The following is a 25,856-nucleotide window of genomic DNA, read 5'->3' as shown; positions in this document are numbered from 1 at the left end:
GAATAGAAATAAATTACTTATTTCTTAGAAACTATTTTTATGACTAAAAATATTTTAAAAATATAATATAGGGACAAATAGTTAAAATAATGGACATAAATACAAGTAAATAAATATTTTGAAGGGAAAAAACTAATGAAATAATCTAAGCACGGAACAAATGCAAGGACTAAAGATTTATTGAACATAGGTGCCAGCAACATATGGAGAAGCCCTTTGATTAACTGCTCACTCTTGCATTTCCCTGCAGCTTCCCATCAGTGCTCCAGAGTCTCAAAGGCCAGAGTGGTTGGCATGTGTTGCACGTGAGCTGCACAACTCTGGCCACCCCAGAGAGCTCTTCCTAAGTTTCTAGCTGATGTTTAACATGAGAGTAAAACATTAACAGATGCTGTGTCTTAACTTTGCTTGCTGTCTTACTGGCTTTTCTCGTGGGTCCCTCTTGGCCGATGATCATCTGACACCAAGCTTGGGAAGCTGCCTGGTAAAGGGAGAGGTCGGGAAACGAAAGAGAGAGAGAGAGAGAAAGAGAGTCAGAGAAAGGAGTGGGGGGTGCAGGGAAGAGGGAGGGAGAGAGAGATTGAGAGGGAAGATTATTTTGTGTTTTACTGGGAATTAAGATATTTGGAATGTAGATCCACTGAGGTTATTAACTTACTGTAGGAATTTGGGAAAGAGACACCTCTACCTCTCTGTGCCTCAGTTCCTTCATCTATAAAATAAAGCAATAGGATAGATGGCCTAAAATCCTTTTCTAGAGCTAGCAGTAATATTCAGTGCTTACACTGCAGTCTTGAATTACATTTATACTTTTATAGCCTTACCAAAACATTAAAACCTCTATTAATAAGACTAACCCAACCATTTAAGTAGATAAGTTTTATCATTACATCAACAAAAGGGAGGAGGAAACTAATGATAATGTTTACTATCTGTCATATGCTTTCATACAGTTGTCATTTTACATGATGCTAGACCTATAAAGTAGTCTTTCCCCATTTTATATTCTAGAGGTTAATCACTACTGCCAGGATATTAATTAGCAAGTCCAGGCTGTGATTGCTTTTATTTATTTACATTCTCCCCCAGTAAATACTGTTGAGCACCATGCCAGGTACTGAATTAGATATAGGGATGTCATAGGGAACAAAGTGTCTCCAAATATCTTATTTCTTTTTCTGCTATATTGAAAGCATATTCTTGCCAAAATATCTTGAGAATGTCAAGGAACCAGATAATTTAAATTTTTCAAAATATATCAAGTATTTGGGGGATGGGGGAAAACCTCTAAGTCACTTGAGAGTGGTTTTACAACATTTAGGCTCTGACTCTTCTCATTTTACATTTATAATGTGAACTTCATAATGAAAAAAAATGGATTAATCTCATCTCTATAAACACAAGGCATGCATATAGTTCTCCTTTTTTTTTTTTTTCAAGGAACCACACTAATAACCTCCCAATTTTCACTACAAAATTGTGGAATATAAACAGCATTTTTAGAAAAAAGTAATTCTCTAATTAAAAGGCAAAATAAGTACTTGAGGAAAACACTATTAAAAGATTAGTTGAATAAAATGAATAATTATGGAATATTGAAATAAAAAAGATTTATCACAGGCATACCTTATTACTGAACACATTCCATACAGTAGACATTAAGCTAGGTATTATGCAGGATCAAAAACTCAAAAGAATTTAGATCTAAAAAAAAGAGAATTCAGATCATACCAAAGTGAATAAAGGATTCTGTTGATTTTTTTCAGGATTGCTGCTGCTACTATCACTGCCACTACTATTAAAAACAGCAATTCACATTTACTGTGTTCTCACTATTTACCAAACATAGCATTAAGAGCTTTGAAAGCATCATAGCATTGGTCTTCTCAATAGCTCTATAACTTAGGCACCATCATTCTATCCAGTGCATAAATGAGGATGTCAAAGAGTTAGGGAGGCTAAGTAACTTGCATACAGACACGCAGAGAAAAAGTGGTAAGCTGATATTCAAAGAAGGATTCTTTAAATATTTTTATTTATTTATTTAAGGTGGGGAGGGGCAAAGGGAGAAGGAGAGACTCTCAAGAAGACTCCATGCTGAACTCAGAGCCCATTGCTGAGTGCAGAGCACAGAGCCAAAGTGGGGCTGGATCCCAGAATCTGAAAGAGATTGTGACCTAAGCAGAAATCAAGAGGTGGTCACTGAAACTACTGAGCCCCCAGGTACCTCAAAGACAGATTCGTCTAAGTCCAAAGAGAATGTTCTTAGCATCTAACCTAATAGTCATTTTAAGTGATTACCAAATAGATAAAACTGTTAATAATATAAAAATCGAGATATGAGCTGATCTGGGACAAATAAAATGAGTTAAGATTCAAATGTATTCACTTTTAAGTGACAGTAAGATATAGAAGTGAATGTCCAATGAGACTGCAACATGGATAGGGTTTAGATCTACTCCTGCAAAGAAGTCAGGCAAGGAGACAGCCTATGGCCGTGCTTAGAGTGCAGCACGCAGGAACTCTGAAGCTAATTATGGCAGGAGAGATGAGAGAACTTGACATACCTGAGCAGCTATAGAGAGGTGAGGACTTCTACATCTTTAGAAAAACCCCTGGTAGATTCCGTGGTCCTGCGCACATAGAGGCATAGTATAGGAGTTTAATATTTGTGCAAAGACCGAAGGGCTAGACATCAAGTGATCTGTTACATTTCAGGAAGTGGAGCCTTGGGTTCCTCCATTATATTGGATAAGGTAAAGTCTGGGAGATTCCAGTACAGTTTCTATTTTTCTTCTTCAAACTTTTTTTGACTATGACCCACAGTAAAAAACACATTTTTTATCACCATCCGGTACACATACTCAAATAGACGAATATATTTAGCTAACACAAACATCTCATAAAAGGGATATTTTCCCTTACTATGGTCATTACACTCTAACATTTTTCTACTATATTTCATTTTTTATATTGGTAGACACAGTTAACTAAATTAATTTCCCAGCCCACTAAGGAGATATAGTCTGCTGCTTAAAAAGTATTGGCCGAATGATCACTACTAACAACCCATCTGCCTTAGAGGAGGAGGAAAATCTCATGTAGCCTATGAAACATGTTGACCCACTTTTGAAAAAATGACACCTGAGGATAAAAGTGAGTTCAGTCATGAATTCAGTTGGGGGTCTGGGCACAGAGATGACAATTGAGACTCTGGAGTAGTTATTTGGAGGTAGAAAAAAAACATATGAAGCAGAAAGTAAAAAACTGAACTCTAGAGAATACCTATAGTTCTGCAGTGGAATGAGAAAGATGAATTCAAGGAAGAAAAAAAAACACACCATGTTTGAGGACTTTAATAAAGTATAATTTATGGCAATTGTTTTGGAGTCAGGGATCATCGATCTATTTTATATTGATTCTTTTTTATAAATCACCAGTGTATGCTAGGGCATTGTGGACTACAAAATAATTTATTCTCACCGGGGTTGTGAATCTGTTTCTTGTCTAAAAATGTTTACCCAACTCCAGGAAAGATGGCTTGTTCTGCCATCTAGTGGTCTGTTTTATTACACCGTCAGCTGTAAGTCGACAAGCACTGGATGGGAAAAACCAGCAAATTTACCCAAAGACACATTCTAATTACTGTAAATGCTATGTGAATATTGAAGGCCAGTCAATAGAGCTAAACGTTATAAAAACTTAGGTGGCTCTCCTCTTACAGTTGAATTTGGACATCTTTTCAAAATATTCCTTCTCATAAAATTCTAGGAAAAACTGTAAATTAGCTAGAAATAAGCTTAACATTCAGTGAGTAAGACAGTCAAGAAGAAAATTCTAGAACCCTGTCAAGGGACATGGAAGAGTGATAAGGTATGCTATGGTTATCAAAGGAAGACTCATTATTATAAATATGCACACTTTTCTCAACTTTAGCTATAAATCAAAATCCCAGGAAAATCTCAAAAATGTTTATTTGTATATTGGAAATTACAAATTGGTTCTTGTGTTTTTTAATGAAAGGAAAAATGTGAAACAATAACCCCTCAAAAGATAAGGTAAATAACTTATTTAAAGGGTTAAAAAGTATCATAAAATAATAGTTATTAAAATATGTAAAATTATGCAAAAATAGATGTGTAGACCAACTGAATAGCACACGGAGGCCAGAAAAAAAATCATGAAAGATATTGAAATTAAGCTGATGATTAAAGTGACATTTCAAATCAGTGGGAAAAAGAGAGCAAGTATTCAATGAATGGTGTTACCAAAATGTGTTATGCATATTGAAAAAAAATAGTCATTTCAACTTCAAGCCATATATTGGTATAAATTCCTTATGGCTTAGAGAGGTAAATGTAAAACACAAAACTATAAAAGTGTTAAGGAGAAAATGCAGGGTAAATTTTATAACCATATGGTAGGGAAAATCCAAGCAAAACACAACCCCAGAGCCATAAAGCAAAGGTTTGACACACTTAACTGCATAAAAATTTTCAATTTCTCTGCGATGACAGACACCATAAACAAAGTTAAACAACAAGCGACAGACTGGAAATTACATTCAGGATATAAAAGTGCTTCTCCATGTACACATCAATAAGAAAACAAGTCAATAAAAAATGGGTGAATGATTTGGACCAGGATTCACTGAAGAAATACAAATGGACCAAACCTGATAAAGATGCTCAGGCTTAACACTGATCAGAAAAATGCAAATCAAAATCAGGTATTTTTACTTATTTTTAAAGTTTGGAAATACTAAGAGTGTGTAATAACACGCGGAAATGAGCACTCTCAAACACTCTAGAAGAGAAATCAACTGGTAAAGCCGACTTGGAAGGCAGTTTGGCAGACTCTATAAAATTTCTAAATGTACGTATTTTTGACATAGCAGTTCTACTTCTGGAATGAATCCTCAGGAAATACTCACATATGTTCACAAAGATTTATGTTCATTGCTTCATTTTGTTAAAAATACGAGTGAAAAATGGTAAAGACGTGAAAGCAAACTAATGTCTCTTGCTTTCCAAAACCTGGCGATCTCCTAGCTGTCTCCCTTCCTCCATGGCCACCGAGACTTCGTTCCTGTTCATCTCCTCCTACTCCTTACCTCCTCAGGACTCAATCCTAAGACCTTCTTTCCATCCCTCCTCATTCCCTTGGTGACCTCCTCTGGCCTCTTGGTTCTGATTCAACATCTGTGACTCTCCACTTGATTTATGCTCCAAGCTCATTGGCTCCTCCTCTGACCTCCAGGTGCTTGCTGACATCTCTTTTTCTGTACCTTATATGCATTCTACCCATGACCTGAAAAACAAACTCTTGATCTCTTCTAAACCAGTCCTTGCCTCCACCTCCTACAGTTCAGAAAATAGAAATTTTATCATTCCAGGAGCTCAGGCCAAAATTCTAGAAGCCTTAATTTGAAACACTTTCTCTCATATCCTCTATTCAACTTGCCAGAAATTCGTAGGGCCCTACTGTGTCTGTAGTCTCAAGACATACAAAGATTGAAGCTCGCCAACACTGCTCACCTCCTCCATTCTGAGCCATCACCATCTCCTATGGGAATGACTGAAACAGCCTCCTAACAGGTGTCCGGGGGTTTTGCTCCCTAATGTGATCTGCTTTTAAAGGAGCAGATAGAATGATTCTTTTAAAATGAAAATCAGATCCTGTCTCTCTCCTGCTTACAATGCTCCACTGGCTTCCCATCTCGATCACAGTAAGCCAGCATTTTTACAAAGCTGTATAACCTTGACCTGAACGTCATTTCCCGTTCTCCCAACACCCCCTCTCCTTGATTTTCTCCCACTTACCCACTTTTCCCACTTACCCACGACTAAGCTCTCCCCTGACTCACCCTACTCAGGACACTTCGCCCTCCTTCCAAATCTTCCAGCTGCAGAGATAACCATGGCTTAGGGCCCATTCACCTCCATACCTTCTGCCTGTATTTCTTCACTTGCTCCCTGACCTATTTTCAGCCTTTACTCTCCCGACCACTATTTAAAATGGCACATTTCGTCATTACCACCTGAGTATATCATGTGTACATTTTATGCTTTACAAATCCGTGTATTTATTTTCTGCCTCCTCCAACATCACTTTTAACTGGGCTTTTGTTTGGTTAGCTGGATGATTCTGTTTATTATTATTCACTTATGTGCCTCTAGCTCTTAAAATAGTTCTGGCACATGGAGGTATTCAGTAAGGAGCTGATTGAAGGAATGATAGAAGTCTACCAATAGGAGAGTATCATAAGACACTGAACTTTAAAAAATCATTCGCTTGTTCCTCAAACGGCCATTGAGAAACTATGACATCAACCTTATTTTAATCATAATGTTTTATTGTTGGCCTCCTGGGTGGCTCAGTCTGTTAAGCCTGGGACTCTTGAGATCAGCTCAGGTCATGATCTCAGGGTCATGAGATTGAGCCTTTTGTTGGCACTCAGGATGCAGTCTGCTTGAGATTCTCTTTCCTTCTGGTGCCTACTCCTCTCTAAAATAAATAAATAAATAAATAAATAAATAAATACATAAATAAATAAATAAATAAAATGTTTAAGAAAATAATGTTTTATTGCAAAATATATGATTTCTGATATTTTTAATATTGTGCACATGTTTTAAATACATCTTCATCTAAATCTAGGTGCTGTAAATCCACTCATTCAATTTATAGAAAATGGTTGCCATATAATCCAAATAGCAAAGATAGTTCTTATATTTGTGTCCAAAATGTTTTACTTTGTTTTCAGTTCAAACAGCATATAAATAACTGGGAAAACCAATTCTAAGCTATTCCAATTGCGTGATAAAATCAATATTCTCTCTGTTTGTTAAAACTTTATGTGCCTTGGGGCGCCTGGGTGGCTCAGTGGTTGAGCATCTGCCTTTGGCTCAGGGAGTGATCCTGGTCCTGGGATGGAGTCCCACGTCGGGCTCCCTGCGAGGAGCCTGCTTCTCCCTCTGCCTGTCTCTGCCTCTCTATGTATAAATAAATAAAATAAATGAATAAATAAATAAATCTTGAATAAATAAATAAAATCTTTAAAACACAAACTTTCTGTGCCTTGTTCTTCCTGTCCCCCCCCCCCGCCAGAGGCTACACATTCCCGACTATCTTTTGATTTACACCTTAAAATAATTTCTATCTTGAGGCAATTGCATCACAGTGAATAATAGGGATTGGCGAGAGGTTCGCTTCTCTGCTGTTAAATAGGTGAATGGCGATTGATTGATTGATTGATGAATTGATTGCAAAAGGAGAGGCAAGCAGGACTTTCAGACAATAGGATCATTCTCGGGCAAATCAATTTCAGGGAAAAGTTTATTTGAAAGTAAAAGATTTAGAAATCGTTTCCTTTTTCCATTCCCATACTTTCTTGGAAAATCTATGAGTTTAGCAACCTTGGGTATTCAGACACCCATACCCCATTCTAAAGATAAATCATATCATGCAATTCTATGCAATAGTGATTTAAAAAGGTGATGAAAGGATGCAGAAATTCCCAAGAAATAAGGTAATTGAAAAAAAAAAAACTCCACAAGTTGCTTAGCAAAACTACTCATTTATCTTTGAGATTAATGTATTGCCAATAGCTTTACATAATAAAATTGCAAAGTTGCAACAAATTCCTACTTCCTTTTTCCCTTTATACAACACTTTTCCTATCCTGTACTGGTGATAGTCACTTTCAATCTTATCACATCATGTGTTCTGTTACAGTTCTTTGTATCTATATCAGTTCCTCCCACTAGATAGTTCCGTAAAGGGCTATATCATTTTCAGTTTTGCAATTTCCATACAATGCCTGGGATAGAGTAGGCTGTCCATGACACTTTGAATGAATTAATAAATGAATAAATGAATGGAAGTTAATGCTTCATCCCCTTTTTGTCCCCTTTGTCTCATTGATTAAAAAACAAATATTTTTTATTTTATTTTGCATACCTAATGATCTCTTCTATACTTACTGGACAGTGAGTTCTAGATATTTAACTCCCAGACGTTATCTCATTTTTCTTCCCCATTTTGTGGTGAAGAACCATGGGTAGACATAGCCTCAGCTTACACATAGAGAAGTAGAAACCCACAGACGGAAAGCATCTTTCTAAATGCACTGCCACAGACACTGTGACCATTAGGTTATAAGTGTTGTTTTGTCAGTGTGAAGAGTCACGAATGTACCGAGACAAGGGGTGCCTGGGTGGCTCAGTCAGTTAAGCATGGAGTCTTGGTTTCAGCTCAGGTCATGATCTCAGGGTTGCAAAATTGAGCCCCATATTGGGCTTCATGCTCAGCAGGGAGTCTGCTTGGGATTCTCTCTCCTTCTCCCTTTGCCCGGTCCCCTGCTCTCCCTCTCACTCTCTCTCTCAAATAAATAGATAAATGTTAAAAAAAATACTAGAGAGTGACATCTCAACCAGATAGTATTTGTCAAAAGAAAAAGGGAAATGGCTATTTTTTTGATATGGACATGCATTTCTGTTTGCACATTTATCAAAGTAAAAACAAGACAGAAATTTACCAAAGCAGAGTAAATTTTTGTGTTTGACTTCTGTAGTGCTTTTGATATTGAATATTAATAATAGCAGCAGTTAAAACAATGTCAATAAAACAAAATAACAGAGTCAACCAAGAAAATGGTAAGAAATTTTAGTACCCTTCTCCCTGCCTCCCTGGAGATAGGGACCTTCTGCTGCATAGAAGCAATAAAGCCATTTCTGGGTTACAAAGAAATTACTGCAAAGCTTTACAAGGTGCCATGTTAAGACAATGCTTAAGTCCCTAATTGGTACTGTGTTTTTCACATTTATTTTAAGGTGACACAAACAGAAATGTGGTATTTTCAGAGAGAAATGAACAGAAAGGGGACCGTTATACCTTCAGTAATGTATAGAACCCCTGGACAAACAAGTGTGGTCCAGTTCAAAAGCAATATTATAAATTTTCTTAAAAAACGAGCCTGCATTACTCAATTGAAACATAAAAATCAATTCTACATTTTCCAGGAATATATACCCCCTACTCAAATAGAAATAACCTAACAGAAGAAGCCAGAAAATATAGGGAAAAATTTGATAAATGATAACTACATACCAGAAATTCAACTGCTTTCTGCATTAGACAGATGTTCAGACTAGGATCTGAGTGATATATGAAGGTCTCATAAAGCTATCACACTACTCTATTTACATTAAAATACACCTTAAAATTATCTTTACTCATCTTTCACAATTACCTCTGCCTTTATCTTTACAAGACAGAGGAGGCTTTACAAAATATGAAAGTAATAAATTAAATCAGTATGTAAAAATATCACTACGTTTGGACAGACAATTGGAAGATTGGTATTAAAACTTCATAGACAATTTTAAAAAGAAAAATGCAGGCTAGGAATGAATATTTGGAATGCATATATTGGATGAAATGTCCATATAATCAGCACACAAAAAGCTCATTTATATCAAGAAAAAATACTCTAATTCTCTAACTGAATAATAAGCAAAAGATATAAAATTAAAAAATATGACTTATCAATTGAACATATAGAATAAAATTTCAATCTCCCTAAAAATCAAAACTCATAAAAATAACAAGATATTTTTTAACCTAAAGCTTTGGAAACAATTTAAACTACTGAAGAAAATTATCCTGTAAATGTGATCAGAATTTATCTATTTATCATCAATTATATGATTTAAGATGGGAAAATATCTAGCTGGTTTAAAGACCTTGTGAAACATTGGTATAATATAACATCCTTCATAAAATAATAAATTTGAAGAATAATGGCATAATGAAATAATCAAGATGTAATATTAAATGAAAAGGCAAGACTTGAATTGAAAATATTATTTCAATTTCTTTTTTCAAATATAATGATGACAGTAATTACTTGAGAAAGAGTCATTTCTTTATGCTCCTGTACATGTGGCTTGTCCTCTCTCTATCAACCACATGTACATACACATGTACATGCACGCATGCACACTACCTTCCTGATTTCACTTCCTTTAATTGCAACAGAGAAATAGAATGATTTTGTTTCATTTTGTCTTATTTTAATTTAGTTTAGATTTTTAAAGAGAGTGCTTGCCTGTGCACTGAGGGAGTGGAGGGGCAGAAGGAGAGGGAGAGAATCTCAAGCATATTTCTGCTGAGCTGGAGTCCCTGGGGAGGTGGCAGGTGTGTGTGTGTGTGTGTGTGTGTGTGTGTGTGTGTGTTCTATTTCACAACCCTGAGATCATGACCTCAGCTGAAATCAAGAGTCAAAAGCTTAACTGATTGAGCCACCAGGCTCCAACCACAGAGAAAGCTTTAAGTAAGAGTCATCATTCTGAAGTTCTCAGAATGCTACCCACTTGGTCTAAATCCTCTTTTTCTGAAAAATAATCTGGGCTAATTCCAACATATCTCACATTCCTGTTTATCTCGACACTAAAGTGTTGAGACTGTTTTCTAGGAAGCTCAGGTGAAGTGTTTTCCCTGCCTCCTCTGAAGAACTGTAACTCAAAGATTTCTTCTTTCTTCTTCAGAAGTTTGGTTCCTCTCAGGTTCATACCATCGGTCTATGTTATTCACAAGGCTTCCACAAAACTAGCATCTCCTGGCCCTATTGATGAAAAGCTTTATCTTCTGAATAACTCTCTCCTGTTATTGTCAAAGGTCATCATCACCATCATCACATCATGCTCATCGTTCTCATTATTACTGCCACAGGTAACACTTGTTACGTACTTGGTACGTAACAGACACTGTTGTAAGCATTTTATATGGTTTAATGTAGTTCCCACACAACTCAATGAGGAAGACATCATTATTATCCCAATTTTGAAAAAAAAACAAAAAAAAATCATTCAAATTGAAGGTAGCCAACTCATTTTGAGTCTCATAGCTTGTACATGGCAAAACTGGCATTTGAACCCCTGTAGTCTAGCTGTGGAGACTATGCTCCAAACTACGTATCCTATTTCTCAATATAAAAATGTATTCTTTTTTTAAAGATTTTATTTATTCACTTGATAGGGAGAGAGAAAGCAAGAGAGTACAAACAGGGAGAACAGCAGAGGGAGAAGGAGAAGCAGGGAACCAGACCCTGACTTGAGGCTCCATCCCAGGACCCAAGAATCATGACCTGAGCTGAAGGCAAATGCTGAACTGACTAAGCCACCCAGGCACCCCAAAGATTTACTCTTGAGGTCTTCAACATCCAAGGTGACATTTGAAGCTCTCATCTGCCAATTCCTTGACCTCCTGTTGCTGGAAAAAAACACACAACCCAGGATAGTGGGTTTCTTTTTATATTAATTACCAAATTCTGAGCCTGGATTATTCTAAAACCAGAGAGTGAGAAAAGGTAGATATGATGGATAATTTTGAAATGTGTCGATGTGGGTCGGCTGGAGTGCCAATTATTTGGTCAAACACTAGTCTAGATGTTGCTGCTAAGGTATTTTGTAGATGTGCTTAACATTTATAGTCAATTGACTTTAAGGGACATTACTTGTGGGTGGGCCTCATCTAATTAGTTTAAGGCCTTAGGAGCAAAAACTGAGATTTTCCAAAGAAGAAATTCTGCCTCAAGACTATAACATAGAAATCCATCCTACATTTCCAGCCTTCTGGACTATTCTACATAATTCAAACTTGCCAACCCCCACAATTACACAACAAATCCTTTAAATCTCTACTCCTTTCCCCCTTTCTTCCCCCCATCCCTCACTATGAATGTAGACACACACAGATATTTTATTGGCTTTGTTTCTCTAGAGAACATTGACTGATACAGTAGATACAGGAAAAAATGTAAAATATGAGTTTATTATCATGTTGGTTAAGCATGTAAAAAGACTTGGAAGATGAAACAGAGGAGAGAGAGCTATGCAACGCTTTGTAGGAGATACTCACGGTAAATGAAGTAACTAACCTGTAGTGAGTTAGTTACTCACTAACATTCACTGGGATGACAATGATACCCCTTGTCATCCCAGTGAATATTTGGGACAGCCAAGAAATAAGAACATGTGGGCTCTTGCCCACAAGGAGATCACAGAATAAATATAAATTCAATAATCATCACATGTAAATATTAAATGGAACATAAAAGAGTATGTGTAAGGTAAAACATGATAGGAATATAGATTTGAAAAAGTGTTACTTCCTGAGTCTGAAAATCAGGGAAATATGATGGAAATGCTGTGATCAATCTGAGCCTTGATGTATCATTATAATTTTCAGAAGCAAAATGGGAGAAAACCATTTCAGGCACTTTCAGGCAACTAAGGGGATTGATTCTTCAATGGGGAGTTCTTCAATGTGAAGCCTGCCCCTCAGCCACTAATTTGCATTCAAATTAGTATAATGGTCTCTCTTTGTGTCTTGGTTTTGACATTTATTCATTTGAAAGGATGGTAATTGTTGTAATTCTGCTCTAGTCATAGGATTAACTAATAAAAAATGGCTTCATAAAATCTTCATTCCATAAAAGATGTTATTTTGTTATAAATATTTATGGTTATTGGTTATTTCCAGCACGGCGGAAAATGGGCTCCAAAGAAATCCTAACAAAAATCGTATTTTAATATGGCCTCTAGAGTGTGTGGTCTTGTTAAGTTTTTATTACAGTGTCTCAATAATACAAGGTCTTTTCATGTAGCTCTTAAAAATAAAGTCAGTAGTGATTTCACAGATATTCAATATTTATAATCTAAGTAGCTCATCTCATTTTCAGGGCAGGGTATAACACATTTTCCTGGGAGAGTATAACCCTCTTAATTCTGCTCCAAGGCTTAAACTGTCAGAAATGCACTGTCACTTCAAAGGCCTTGGTGACTAAGGACCTGAAAGACAATCTTTATGCCTATAGGTGGAGCCCCATGAACATATTTTTTTGAATTACTTAATTTAATTATTTATTTAACCTTAAATCATCCCCAAGGAGATCTCTCTCTTTCTCTCGCTCTCTTTCTCTTTCTCTCTCTCCCTCTTTCTCTTTGTCCTTCTCTCTCATTCTTTTCTCTCTTGGAACAGAGAAGCCAATTTCTCTTTACTAGTCCTTAGTTATTTCTTTCTTTTTCAATTTTTTCTTTCCTTGTTTTTTTTTTTTCCCAAATGTTTCTTCCTTCCTTTTTTCTCTCTCCCTTTTTCCTTCCTAATAATAAAATTACTGAAATATATTTTTATTCTAAAATATGAGAGTCAGAGTTTATATTTGAAGGGATCTTTGTAGAGTAGATATTCTTCTCTAGTCTTTCCTGCCTGGATTTTTGGGACCAAAGTCTTAAGGGTTTCAGAGTTCATCAGAAATCTGACTTTCCCGATTGACCAGGCATGTAGCAGCAGCCTGAGAAAAGAGTTTATTTATTTTTTTCCTTTACAGCTCTACTGCTTCTTGCCCTCTCCAGAGAGTGTTTTTCTCCTTATAGTCAATATACCAAATGTAGCTTTACCTCCTGATGCCATTACAGAAGACTCACCTTTTCTCAAAGGAAAACAAGAGGTTTGTGTGGGGTGCTGATGATGGCAATTCAATTCTTTGCTCAGCAAATCCTTCTAAGCACCTTCAAGTTACTATCATTTTTATATTAAATGTTTTCTTCTTTTCTCTGCTAACAGCTATTAAATCAGCAGGAAGAGGGGTTAGAAAAAGGAACAAATGGTGACTATAGTAACGAGATGGGATCAAAAACAAATTCCCACATTTAAAGTAAAAGGAAAGATAAGGTCAGGAAATGGCCTTTCTCAGATAAGCTCTCTAGACATCAGACCCCCACATCACTTCTACACTGGTCTTAATGATATGAAATTTGTCACTTTGGTTTCCTGGAGAAGTCACAGATTTCTTCAGATCTCTAAACAGGAAAACAAACGTTTCTGAATTTACATCTCCTCAGGGCTCACTTTGTAGAAGACACTGCATTTGATTTTGTGGCAAATTCTTAAGGAAGTAGAAAACATCGTTTTTGTTCTTGAGGAAATTAAAACTAAAGTGAAAGTGGAACCGATTCCTTTGGAAAAACAAAGAAGGCAGAGGTTGTCATAGAAACATTGCACACATCCTTATATGTCCTAACCACACAGAGATAGACTCAATCCATAGCATCCAGTGCAAACCCTTCATGGAAGAAACAATCATTAGCAGTGTTCAGAAGAAAAGTGGTTCCATTCATTGGCCAGGAATGTGGGCAGCATGCCATGCAAAAGAGAAAGAATATGTGCAGGCTCTAGAGACAAGTCAATTGCTTCACTTAAGTAGAAAGGTAAATAAATGTTCTGGTCCAAATAAAGAATAGGAGTGGGGGCAAAGCAAGGTATTTTGGAGAGAGTAGGAGGTAAGAGGTAGTAGGACAAACACTTGTAGTTTTAGAGTGATTCAACTGGTAATTTAGAAATCTATAAAAGAAAATAATCCTCTTACATTTTAGCAGGGAAATTTTCAAACCACATCAGAGCAGAATGGTATCATAAGCCTCCATATGCCATTATATTCCTGCAGATAAATGTTAAGATTTTGCCAGATATTTGAGTGGATATTGTCACTACTGAACATGTGAATTATTTTGTCTCCTGTGAGTCATGGTGTATCCTTGAATAGGTTATCAGAAAGGAATTTTGGATTTTTAAGTTCGAAAGGGCTTAACCATTCATGATAAGTCAAATAAATTCTGCTTTGAAATTAGCTTCTTATAGGCCAGAGGCAAAATGGCAAGTTCTTCAGAAGTCAGGTATTTGGCATAAAGGTCTTGCCAACGAAGCCAACATAACATAGAGAGGTCTTCATGGGGACAGTGCTTCTCACTGAGCAAAGAAAGAAATTGAGTTTAAATGTAACTAAAGAAGACAAGTATTCTTGTGGAGTGGAACCAGCAATAATAGCCAGGTTTTAGAAACTGGAAGTGGAAATGGCATTTGATAAGAACTCTACCAAATGCTATGCAAGGCGTTTTACCCATGTTATTCCATTTAAGTATCACAAAAACCACTTTTAAAAATTATTTTCCCATTTAATTCGTAAGTAAGTGGGGCATAGAGCTACGAAATCACTTGTTCATGACCCAAGGCCACTAAGTGGGAGACTGAGGACTGTGGCTGGCTCAGTGTCCATTCCTCCACACTACCAAGCAACCAGAAGAAGGAATAAGGTCTTGTTTCCAAGGCCAGAATGACTTCTAGGAGTGAACAGCTTAGGGTGTTCTGATGTCCAGAAGAAGAATATGCAGCCCCCCCCCCCACCATAAGGAAATATCTTCTTCCTCAAGTAGTCTATAGACTGGGCACAACCAATCCCCTATGCTCTTTAAAGTTATATTTACTTTGCTTTTTTTGGTCTTTGATGTGTTTGGACATGAAAGAGAATTGCCCACACACAGAAAAGGATTCTGAAAGATGAGGCTGGGTGGTGGTGGAAATTTCCAGAATGGAGTAAGTAGATGGGTAGAGCTGGTGAGTTGGGCAGGTGTTGAAAGGAAATTGGGAGGTGGAGAGTATGTAGACAGGGTGTGGGTTTCATCTTCCCTGGACTTTCCCTCACAGGCTACTCTTGTCTTCTCTGTTATGAGGATAGGTGTGCTTGTGGAACACTGGTAGCCTTTGGGAGATTTGTTTCCCAAAGCGTGATTTGTATATAGTTGTTGATCTACAGGATTTGGAGCACAGGGATAAACATTTTCAAGTTATGCTGTAAGTTTCATGAGTATTAGGGAAAAAATGGTTCTAAATTTGTGAAATCATGGATATGGTGAGTTAGAATAAGGGCAAAGTATCACAGGGACTGATTTTGAATTCTGGCGCTCCCTGATCCACAAAGGACTGTAAGCAAGGTACTTGATTCTTAGGATCTTGATTTCTACAACATGGGGACAATGAGCACCTTATTACAAGATATATTTGAAGATGTCAGATAAGAAGATCATCAATGTAGCTCATGATATTTAGTAGATGTTCCATACATGGCAACTGTCATTACATGAGTGGTAGGGTAAGAGAGGGGAGGGAATGCTATGGAACGGTCTTGGGTCCAGAAACAGGAAACATTTTGATGTGGTACCAACAAAAAGCAGATAAGTAGAAAGGGAAGGTTTGGTTGGGTTTTCAGAATCACTTTCAGAGGAGCTGGTAGGCATACGTGTTCTGCGTATATTAGCATCCCCATTCTAGAGAGTGAATCATTTTCCTCTCCTTAGAGGTTTTGGTAGTTATGCCATTTCTCATAGTCCAAAGTACTGGGAATTTAAAAGGGAATTTCCAGGGACACGTGGGTGGCTCAGTCTGTTAAGTGTGCGACTCTTAATTTTGGCTGAGGTCATAATTTCGGGGTCCTGAGATCAAGTCCCTAGTCAGGCTCTCCACACTCAGCAGGGAGTCTGCTTGAGATTCTCTCTCTCCCTCTGCCCTTCCCCCCCACTCATGAACTGTTTCTCTCACCCCCCAATAAATAAATAACCTTTAAAAAATAAAACAAAATAAAATAAAAGGAAATTTCTTAAGCAAAAGGTGAACTTCTAGGATCTGAGGTCCATGAAACAACAATGTAGACAGCTCATAATGAACATTTTTGGTAACTGAATTATCTCAGCTTTCCTTGAATCATAGATCTTTTATCTTTTCCACTTTTGCAAAAGCAAATTAATAACATTGTTTCCATGTGGCTATATTTCTTTGCATAGCAAGACATAAAAATATAAAGTACTCTGGGAGGAGGAAACAAATGCATTATATATGACTGGTGGTGCCCGCAGACTCCTATTTAATGCACATTTTTCTAAAAGTAAGTACACATACGTTCTTTACATTCATACAACTCTTAATGAGTTCACAGAGGACTTCCACACAGATTATTTCATTTACTTTTCATGACAAGAGTATGAGATAGGTACTAATATTCTCATATTCTACAAGAGACAGCAAAAGCTCAGAGTTTCAGAGTCTTTCAAAAAGCATTACGTAGCTAATAAGCAATTGATCCAGATGATCTGACTCCACATTCAATATAGCTTTCACCGTATATCTCCATTTCTCATTTCCACCATTCAATATAAGATGAAACGTGAAAAATGTTTGTCCCTGCTCTCAGAGAACTCTCAGTTTCATTTGGCAAGCAAACAGAAACACACATACACACACACGTAAAACATCACCACAGGCAAAATACCAGTATATGATGCCAAGTGCCTTATAAGTGTTACTCACAACATAGTTCATATGAACAGGGGAAAAGAGTTTGAGATCACTATGAGTTGGAACAGTCAGGGGCATATCATAGAGGAGGTGAGAAGAATATTTTGGAAGAGTAAAAAACCAGGCACCATTTGAGATGATTGTAATAATCAAGTTGTCCTCCCCCCTAGGCTCTAACTCTCATCTGTAAACATTCCAAAACGAAAAGGACATTACATTCTTGGCTGGAAATGGAACAAGCAAATGAATCATCTGAAAATTCAGTTGGAGTAGGTTCTCATGTGATTTGTGTGCAAGATACCCATGTTCCTGGGTCCCCTGCGGAGGGTGAATATATAGTAACCAAATCTGTGATCCGACACTTTTCACATTCTGCTCCCTGGAACCTGATTCATAAGCAGGGTTCAGTGAACCAAACCATAACTTTTTTGAGTCAGGGTGGTAAGTGCTGTGGACAGGGACACAAAGCAAAGAGCACTGGATTCAGAATCAGAAGAGTGGGACTTTGTCTTAGTATTGTAGCAACTGAGTACAACCTTGAGCGATTCATCTCTCTGAGTTCTAGTTTCGTCATCTGTAAAATGGGCCTAATCATACCTGCTCATCCTCCCCTTTTGTGAAGAACAAATGAGGTCACATATGAGAAAATGTCCTGAAAATGGTAAAATTTTATATTTAATATCACACAAATGTACAGATTATACCAATATACATGATATAAAAATATCATATAATGATTTCCAAGGGACCCTTGATATAAAATCCCCTCCGTCTCCTTGGCAACTTATCAAGTACTTGCTAAAAAATTTTTTTGTCCTTGTCATAATTCTCAAATATCTGATGTACTCAGAGATAACTGTGAATTATTGTACATAAATACATAGTGAAAACCCAGTTTTCCCCTAAGCCTACTCTTCAGTGAAAACTGTTGGTTATCATTTTGAGCAGGATTCATTATATTAAGTGAGCGTTTGTATAATTACTAGTGTGTGGGTTGAGGGGCTGGCTTGGGGAAGAAGGGGAAGAAGTGAAAAAATGTAAAGACTAAAGAATATCCTTCCCAGAAAACTTGTTAAAATAGGCTAAAAACAACCAATTGCTCATCTGACGCTTTACTCTCTACCACCATGCTCTTCAAAATGTGCTCTATAGACCAGCCTCACAGAATATCAGCTGGGAACTTGGTAGAAATGCAGATTCCCCAGCCCCCTCAGACCTACTGAATAAAAATCTGCGTTTTAACGAGTTTCTGGGTAACCTTACCTGCATACTAAAGTTTGAAACTCACTGGCCTGCGGGGCACTTTCAGATACATTATGTCATTTGATCTTTGAGACCATACTGTTACAAAGGACATCGATACCTTGCTTTCCCCAAGCTCCATTTTCCTGTAAAACTCAGAGAAGTTAAGCCAGAGTGACATGGCTAGGTGTGGTGGCTGAGGGATTTCAACACCAACTTTCTGATTCAAAAGCCTGTGATCCCTCCATCCCAGACCTCCTCTGTTCCACCTGAGGGCTCCCAAATATTTTATATGAGGACCTAGGCTGAAACCAGATCTGATCTCCAGCAATCCTTTCTGACCTAAAGATCCGCTAATATATCTAAGGCACTCCCCTCACATAACCCTGCCTGATGAAGGAAACATCATTGAATTAGAGGAAGAACGGCTTCCTTTTGTGGCACATTCAGACCTTTGGGGTCTGTGCCAAGGAGCTGACGGGAAATTGCCACTTCACATTCTTCTTCTTTTACTTGGATAATTGAGATCTTAAATGACATCAGACTTTCTGAGATCTTTCAGGGAGTTCATTCTCAGCTGATTCCATCATCAGAATACCACTGTTATAGGGCACCACCCCTGGGATTGCTCAAAGCCAGTGGCTGACTAGGCTTCTTTCGGCTGCCTCAGGATGGCTACTTGGAGCAAGGAGCCTGCTTACGTTGAAGGTTCTTGAAAAATATGACTGGATGTCCTCCTGCTTTATCTCCCTGAATCAGCAAGATGAATAGATTCCCAATCCTGTCACAAAACAACAACAACAACAACAAAAAACCAAACCAAACCAAAACAACACACACACACACACACACACACACACACACACACACAAAACCCCGTTTGGGATAGAAGTCAATAGGCAGTGGTTCAAAAAGATGTATTTACAGCTGAGATCTGAAGGATTAGCAACATTCCATTTAATGTAACATGCATACGTAAGAAAGAAATTTAAAGAAGAAAGCAACCCCTAAAATGAACAACCCAACGAATAATGAAGACAGGAAGACTGTGCTTTGATACTTCCTGGCATAACAAGTGTGCAAACTGTAGTGCTACCCAGAGGTGAGGCTTTAACTGTGTTCCTTAAGAGTGAGCTCGATTTCCAGGGTGGAGAGACTCGGGCCTGCAATATCTCACCCCCCTTCCTATCTATCCTAGGGATGTCTAGAGACCCTTAAACCAACCTACCCACTGAGATCCTCCACTATGTAACTAGACTCAGAATCATTCTTAAAATGAGCATTGATAGTCAGATGGCTGTTACTGTTCAGTTCATGGCAATGAGAAATTCCATCGTATTCTCCACTAAGCCTCTGTATTCGTCACCCGAGCCCCAGCAGCTCTACGAGATGCACTGAACTCTTGCACGGTTGTACTATCTATTTTCAGATACCTTAAAGATCTTTGCTGTTCCTTCGGCCGAAAGTGTTCTTCACCAGTTCTACCTTTTCAAATCCCAACACCATTCAAAGCAATTCCTTTGTGAAGCCTCTTCTGAGTATTCAAATCAAATAGAACCACCATACATAGCTTGTGTCTACTTGGGTGTTCGTCTGTTTCAGAGTTATTTGTATAATGGTCAATCTCTCCCACTGGGCACCTATCGACCTGATTTACTAGATTGTGTTTTTCTTGGTGTGATTTTACAAGCTCTTATAACACTTATTTCTCACTCATTCCAAGAAGTGTGGGTGCCACAATAAATCAGCATTAACAGTAAATCAGAACAATAATAAATCATAATGGGAATCTCTCTTTCAAGGTTACAAAAAATGTCAGGCCTTGATTTTGCCCTTTGGAGGAGGCATGTCATGATTATAACCCTCAAATCCTGTGGTCCTTTGAGGTTGCCTGTGCACCCCAGGGGCTGTCTTCAAACCTGTAGGACTGGCTCTCCAGCCTCCTTGAAAAGAGCTCTTCACTTCCAAAAGAGGTTCCGCCCTTTCTCATTTTATGAAACCTAACATCATGCTCTAACATTAACATAGATATGTGCACTAGTTTTTAAGAAGATGTTTCTTATCTTTAAGAAATTAGTATTTTGGCTGTGGTATAAGAAAAAAATCAGGAAAATTAAAAGAATAAATATGATTGCAAGTACTATTAATGCCTCAAATAATTGTATTTTAAGTTCTTTTTTTACCTTGCTATATAGATGAAAGCATTCCAAACAGTTTTGAACAAAACTAGCAATTATTTCATGACTGGGACTTACAAGGGCAATGGCTTCCAAGAGTAGATACTGAAAACACAAATCTCTTTACACGTAAAAGCTATGTAAAGGATTCCAAAAAGGAAGAAATGGAGGGATGTTCTTTGAAGAGATCTCCAAAAGCCTGAGATTTAAAGGTAGATGAAAGAAATTAGGAGGAGGAGCTTCTAATGACAAAATATTGCTGGTGGAGAAGCTGATAATGGGGGAGGTTATGCATGTGTGATTTTTCCAGGGAAAAATCTCTGTACCTTCCACTCAGTTTTGTTGTGAACCTAAAACTCCTCTAAAAAGTTAATTCTTAGGGATGCCTGGGTAGCTCAGTGGTTAAGCATCTGCCTTTGGCCCAGGGTGTGATCTCAGGGTTCTAGGATCGAGTCCCACTTTGGGATCCCTGCATGGGAGCTTCTCCCTCTCCCTATGTCTCTGTCTCTCTCTGCATCTCCCTCTCCCTATGTCTCTGTCTCTCTCTCTCTCTCTGTGTCTCTCATGAATAAATAAAATCTTAAAATAAAAGTTAATTCTTAAAAAAAACAAAATAAAACAACAAAACCCCACCAATGCCTCCAGTTACGGCCAAATGTCCCCTGGTAGGCAAAATCTCCCTGGGCCAGGAACTACTTCCTTAAATTTGTTAGAAATGCCAGCTGTGAGCTCCACCCATATGCACTGAATCAGAAGCTAGGGGAAAGGGGTGAGTTTCAATCTGCCTTGCAATTCCTTCCGATGCAGCTTAAGTTTGAGAACAACACTGGTTTTATCTACTCCTCAGAGCAAGTGTATCCCAGAGGATACAGACTAGTATTCCTTAGTAGGGGGGAGGAGTTGGATTACCTACATCAGAATCACCTTTGTTGTTTGCTAAAGTAGCCTCTGCATCTGGGCGCCACCCTAGTGGATGGGAAGAGGAGAATGAAGTGGAAAGCAGAAATCCAGCTTTCTAGGTTTTCTTTTTCTTTCTTTCTTTCTTTCTTTCTTTCTTTCTTTCTTTCTTTCTTTCTTTCCTTTCTTTCTTTCTTTCTTTCTCTCTTCTTCCTTGTAAGCATCTTCCAATGACGCTTATGTGCACAGATGTTGGAATACCACTGGCTGCTATTGTCTCTTCAGACTTTCTTTATTCTTATCACTAACATCTCAGATTCTGGTTTTATGTTTCCAAAACAACTTTCTGATTACAATTTGGCTTCTCCTTTAGACCTACCTACAGCAGTGCTTCCCAGCACTGGTAACATTGTTGGACCACCTTGGGAGGTTTTAAGAAGTATTAATGCCCAGTCTTCCCTCAAGTCTAATTCACTCAGAACCTACGGGGTGCTATTTTTCTTAAGAGTCCTAGATGATTCTGATATGCAAATAGGCTCCCAAAATCCTGCCTATGGGGGAAATACACTAGTCTTACCAATGCTAATACTCCAGTAGTTTTAATACATATCTCATTCCAAATCATAAAGGTAACATTCTGGTTTGCATTTCATTCCCTTTGTGTGTCCCTTGAAATCCGTTCAAGTTCTGAGGACCACAGCTAAATACCAGACCCTGGAATGCAGTAATATAATTGGGATAGTCTCCTCCTTCCCACATCATCTGCTGGCCTTTCCTGTTATTTTTTGTAAGTCAATCTCAGAATTTTGTTCAATTAATTATAATAGGGAAATGGCTGCTAATTTCTATCTTCAAAAATAAAGGCACTTTGATGTGAATGTAATCAAGTCTTTAGATCTTACTTCCAGTTCATAAGAAATATGGAGGATAGAGGAACAAATCAAACACCAATAAGGAAGAATTTATACCAACAGAGGATAGGCATTCTACAGAATAGTTTGCCTGTCTTTTTAACAAGTCAGTATTTTGAAAATCAAATAATAAACTAAAATAGTATGTGATGACATTAAAAGGGAGAATGCTTTAAACTAAAAGAGAGTTAAAAAAACAACTATCAGAGGCAATGCTCTGATCGGATCCCAATCAGACAAACCAGCTATAAGTGAAATTATGACAGCACTTGGAAGGATTTGAATATGATTTGGGTATTAGATGATGTTACGGAATTATTCTAAATTTTGTTTAGGCATTATAGTGATATTGTGGTTACATAAGGACATATCCTTATTTTTAGCAACATATGACAGAGACAAAATGCTGCATTATGGATAATTTACCTTTAATCACTTTAGTTGGGACACCTGGGTGGCTCAGTGGTTGAATGTCTGCCTTCAGCTCAGGGCGTGATCCTGAAGTCCTGGGATCCAGCCCTGTGTTGGGCTCCTCGCATGGAGCCTGCTTCTCCCTCTGCCTGTGTCTCTGCCTCTCTCTCTGTCTCTCATGAGTGAATAAATAAAATCTTTAAAAAAATCACTCCAGTCAAAAAAATTGATTATGTCTATATAGCAAAATATTAACAATTGTCCAATCTAGATTATGGGCAAAAAGATATTCATTACACTGTTTTCTTTTCTTTTTTTCATTTACTTGAAAATTTTTATTGTAAGAAATGGGGTGGCAAAAGGGAAAACAAGAGACAATATGCAATTTCAGTTTAGGAAAAAATCCTGGAGTGGAAACAAAAACACTGAATGTGGTCTTGACTCTGAGTAGTGCCCTCTCTGGACCTCATTTGCTCCTATGCTAAATGAGGGGTTGGACCAATGTCCTTCCTGCTGTAATCCTCTGCTGAATGTCCACATACACAATTTTATTAGAACCAGATACAGTCACTGGCACTTTTGAAAGCTAGATACTGCCCTCAAATATAATTTAGAACATCTCCGAGTAATAGCAACTGCGGATGGAGAGGTCTTAGTTGAGGAAGATTTCCTATTGCTAATATCTTACTAATGAATAATTTAGCATTTCTCTTTGAAGTCTGTGGAAAACTAGAGTCCTGTAACATAAAGTGGGAAAGCCTAAGAACAAATTTCTTACGTAGAATTCTTCATAGCATCAAACACTCAGGCTGCAATTATGTCTAATGTGTGAAAGAGCCTAGCATGTTGTTTTGTTCCCGACTTGACCATGGAAAGAAGGGTAACATTCTAATGGGATGATTGGGCTTTATTAGGGAATCAAGAACAGGCTGTTCTAAAGTTCCCAAGGGTCAGTTTCCTCTTAAGTGGGAAAGTATGCTTAAATGGATTTCAGTGTCATCCATTTGAGCAAATCTTCACTAAGCACCCTCTGTGTGTCCATGATGTAGGGAGGACAGGCATAACACATCTTTGTGGGGCACCCACCATGGGGCATTTTGAATTCAGCATTTCAGGTGCTTGTCAAAAATAGACTCCCTGAGTGACTGGCTGTCTAAGTCTCTTGATGTGATTCTTGATCTTGGGGTTGTGACTTCCAGCCTCACGTTGGGTGCAGAGATTGCTTAAAGAGAAAAATCTTTGAAAAAATAGAATCCCTGTCCTCTTGGAGCATGCATACATTCCAATGGGGAGAGATGTTCTAAAAACATGTAGATATATAAGTAAATAAGAAAGGTCAGCTACTGAGAAGCATTATTGAAAAGAAAAAGTAATGTGATAGAGACTGGGATGGGGGGCTCTTTCAGGAGGCAATCAGTGAAGGTTTCTTTGAGGAGGTACTATTTTAATTGAGACCTGAGTTAGAAGAAGTCAGTGAGTGATGCGCAGAAAGCATTTGAAGATAAATCGGCTGCCTACTGTGTGCAAGGGGCTGTGAGCTCTCTACTTTTATGAGCTAGCTTAAGCTTCAGGGCAACCCTTTTGGAGGAGGACCTGCTATTTATTTTCTCCATATTACACACGAGCATACTGAAGCAGAGACATGAAACCACTTGCCCGATGCGACAGAGCTGGAATTTGAACTAGGAAGCCCAGCAGCAGAGCCTGCTCTCTTACACCATAGCATCACTCAGTAAGCTGGGCCAGTAGGATAGTCTAGGAAGAAGAAATAGAAGTAGCAAAGGTCTTAGCAGACGGTGAGTGTGGGGTGTCTGCGAGACCAAAAGAATGTCCATGTGGATGATGGCCAGCAACCAACGGGGAGAGAAGAAGCAAAAGAGCTAGGGTGGAACCTGACGACGCAGGGCAGCATAGGGCTTTATTCTGCTTGGAGAGGAAGCCTTGGAGAGGTTTAAGCAAAGGTGTGTGTGATGTCATCTGCCTTATGTCTTTAAATGCCGTACAGAGGATGAACTTTTGGGGACAAAAGTGAGGCAGAGTGAGCAGTTAGAATGTTGCTGTCACAGAACAAGTAGAACTAAATGTAGTTCCAGGGCAGACTGTCATGACAAGACAGAGCTGGACTAGGGCTTAGTTTCAGAGACAAATAAGAGAACCTTCTTCTATGTTGCATGTGGGATGTGAGGGCAGGACAGATATCCAGGATGGCTCCTAGGGTCTCTATATGAGCAACCAGGTGGACGGTGGTATCATTCAGAGGCCTAGGGAGTGCTATGTTAAGTTTGACTTGGTTGTTAGACATCTGAGTCTAGGTTTTGAGTTTAGAAAAAGTTGACTTGGCTTGTTCTAGCCTGAGAGAAAAAGACACATTTTGACATTCTGAAATAAATTCAGTCCAGGCAGGAGAAAGAGGTTATGTAGCCAAGAGTTTATCAGTCTAAATCGAGCATTGCATTCTGGTGGCCCAAGGTTGTGTCGTATTTGGAATTCAAAATGTTTTAACAATTGGATCTCACATAAAAATATTTCTGAGGGATGCCTGGGTGGCTCAGTGGTTGAGCATCTGCCTTCAGCTCGGGTCATGATCCCGGAGTCCTGGGATCGAGTTCCATGTCAGGTTCCCCCTCAGAGAGCCTGCTTCTCCCTCAGCCTGTGTCTCTGCCTCTCTCTGTGTCTCTCATGAATAAATAAATAAAATCTTGGGATGCCTGGGTGGCTCAGTGATTGAGCATCTGCCTTCGGCTCAGGGCGTGATCCCAGGGTCCCGTGACTGAATCCCACATCAGGTTCCCTGCATGGAGCCTGCTTCTCCCTCTGCCTATGTCTCTGCCTCTCTCTCTCTCTCTCTCTCTCTCTCTCTCTCTCTGTGTGTGTGTGTGTCTCATGAATAAATAAATCTTTAAAAAACAAAGAAAAAATAAATAAAATCTTTAAAAACATTTTTATGGCTTCTCTTTAAATATTGGAAGGTCAGGGAATATTGAGCCAACACTTACTTCTATGTTTATAGCTCTCTACTTTTCCACAG

This window comes from Vulpes lagopus, chromosome 17 (assembly GCF_018345385.1).
Source record: "Vulpes lagopus strain Blue_001 chromosome 17, ASM1834538v1, whole genome shotgun sequence".
NCBI classification, from domain to species: Eukaryota; Metazoa; Chordata; class Mammalia; order Carnivora; family Canidae; genus Vulpes; species Vulpes lagopus.
This window is presented reverse-complemented; position numbering follows the sequence as displayed.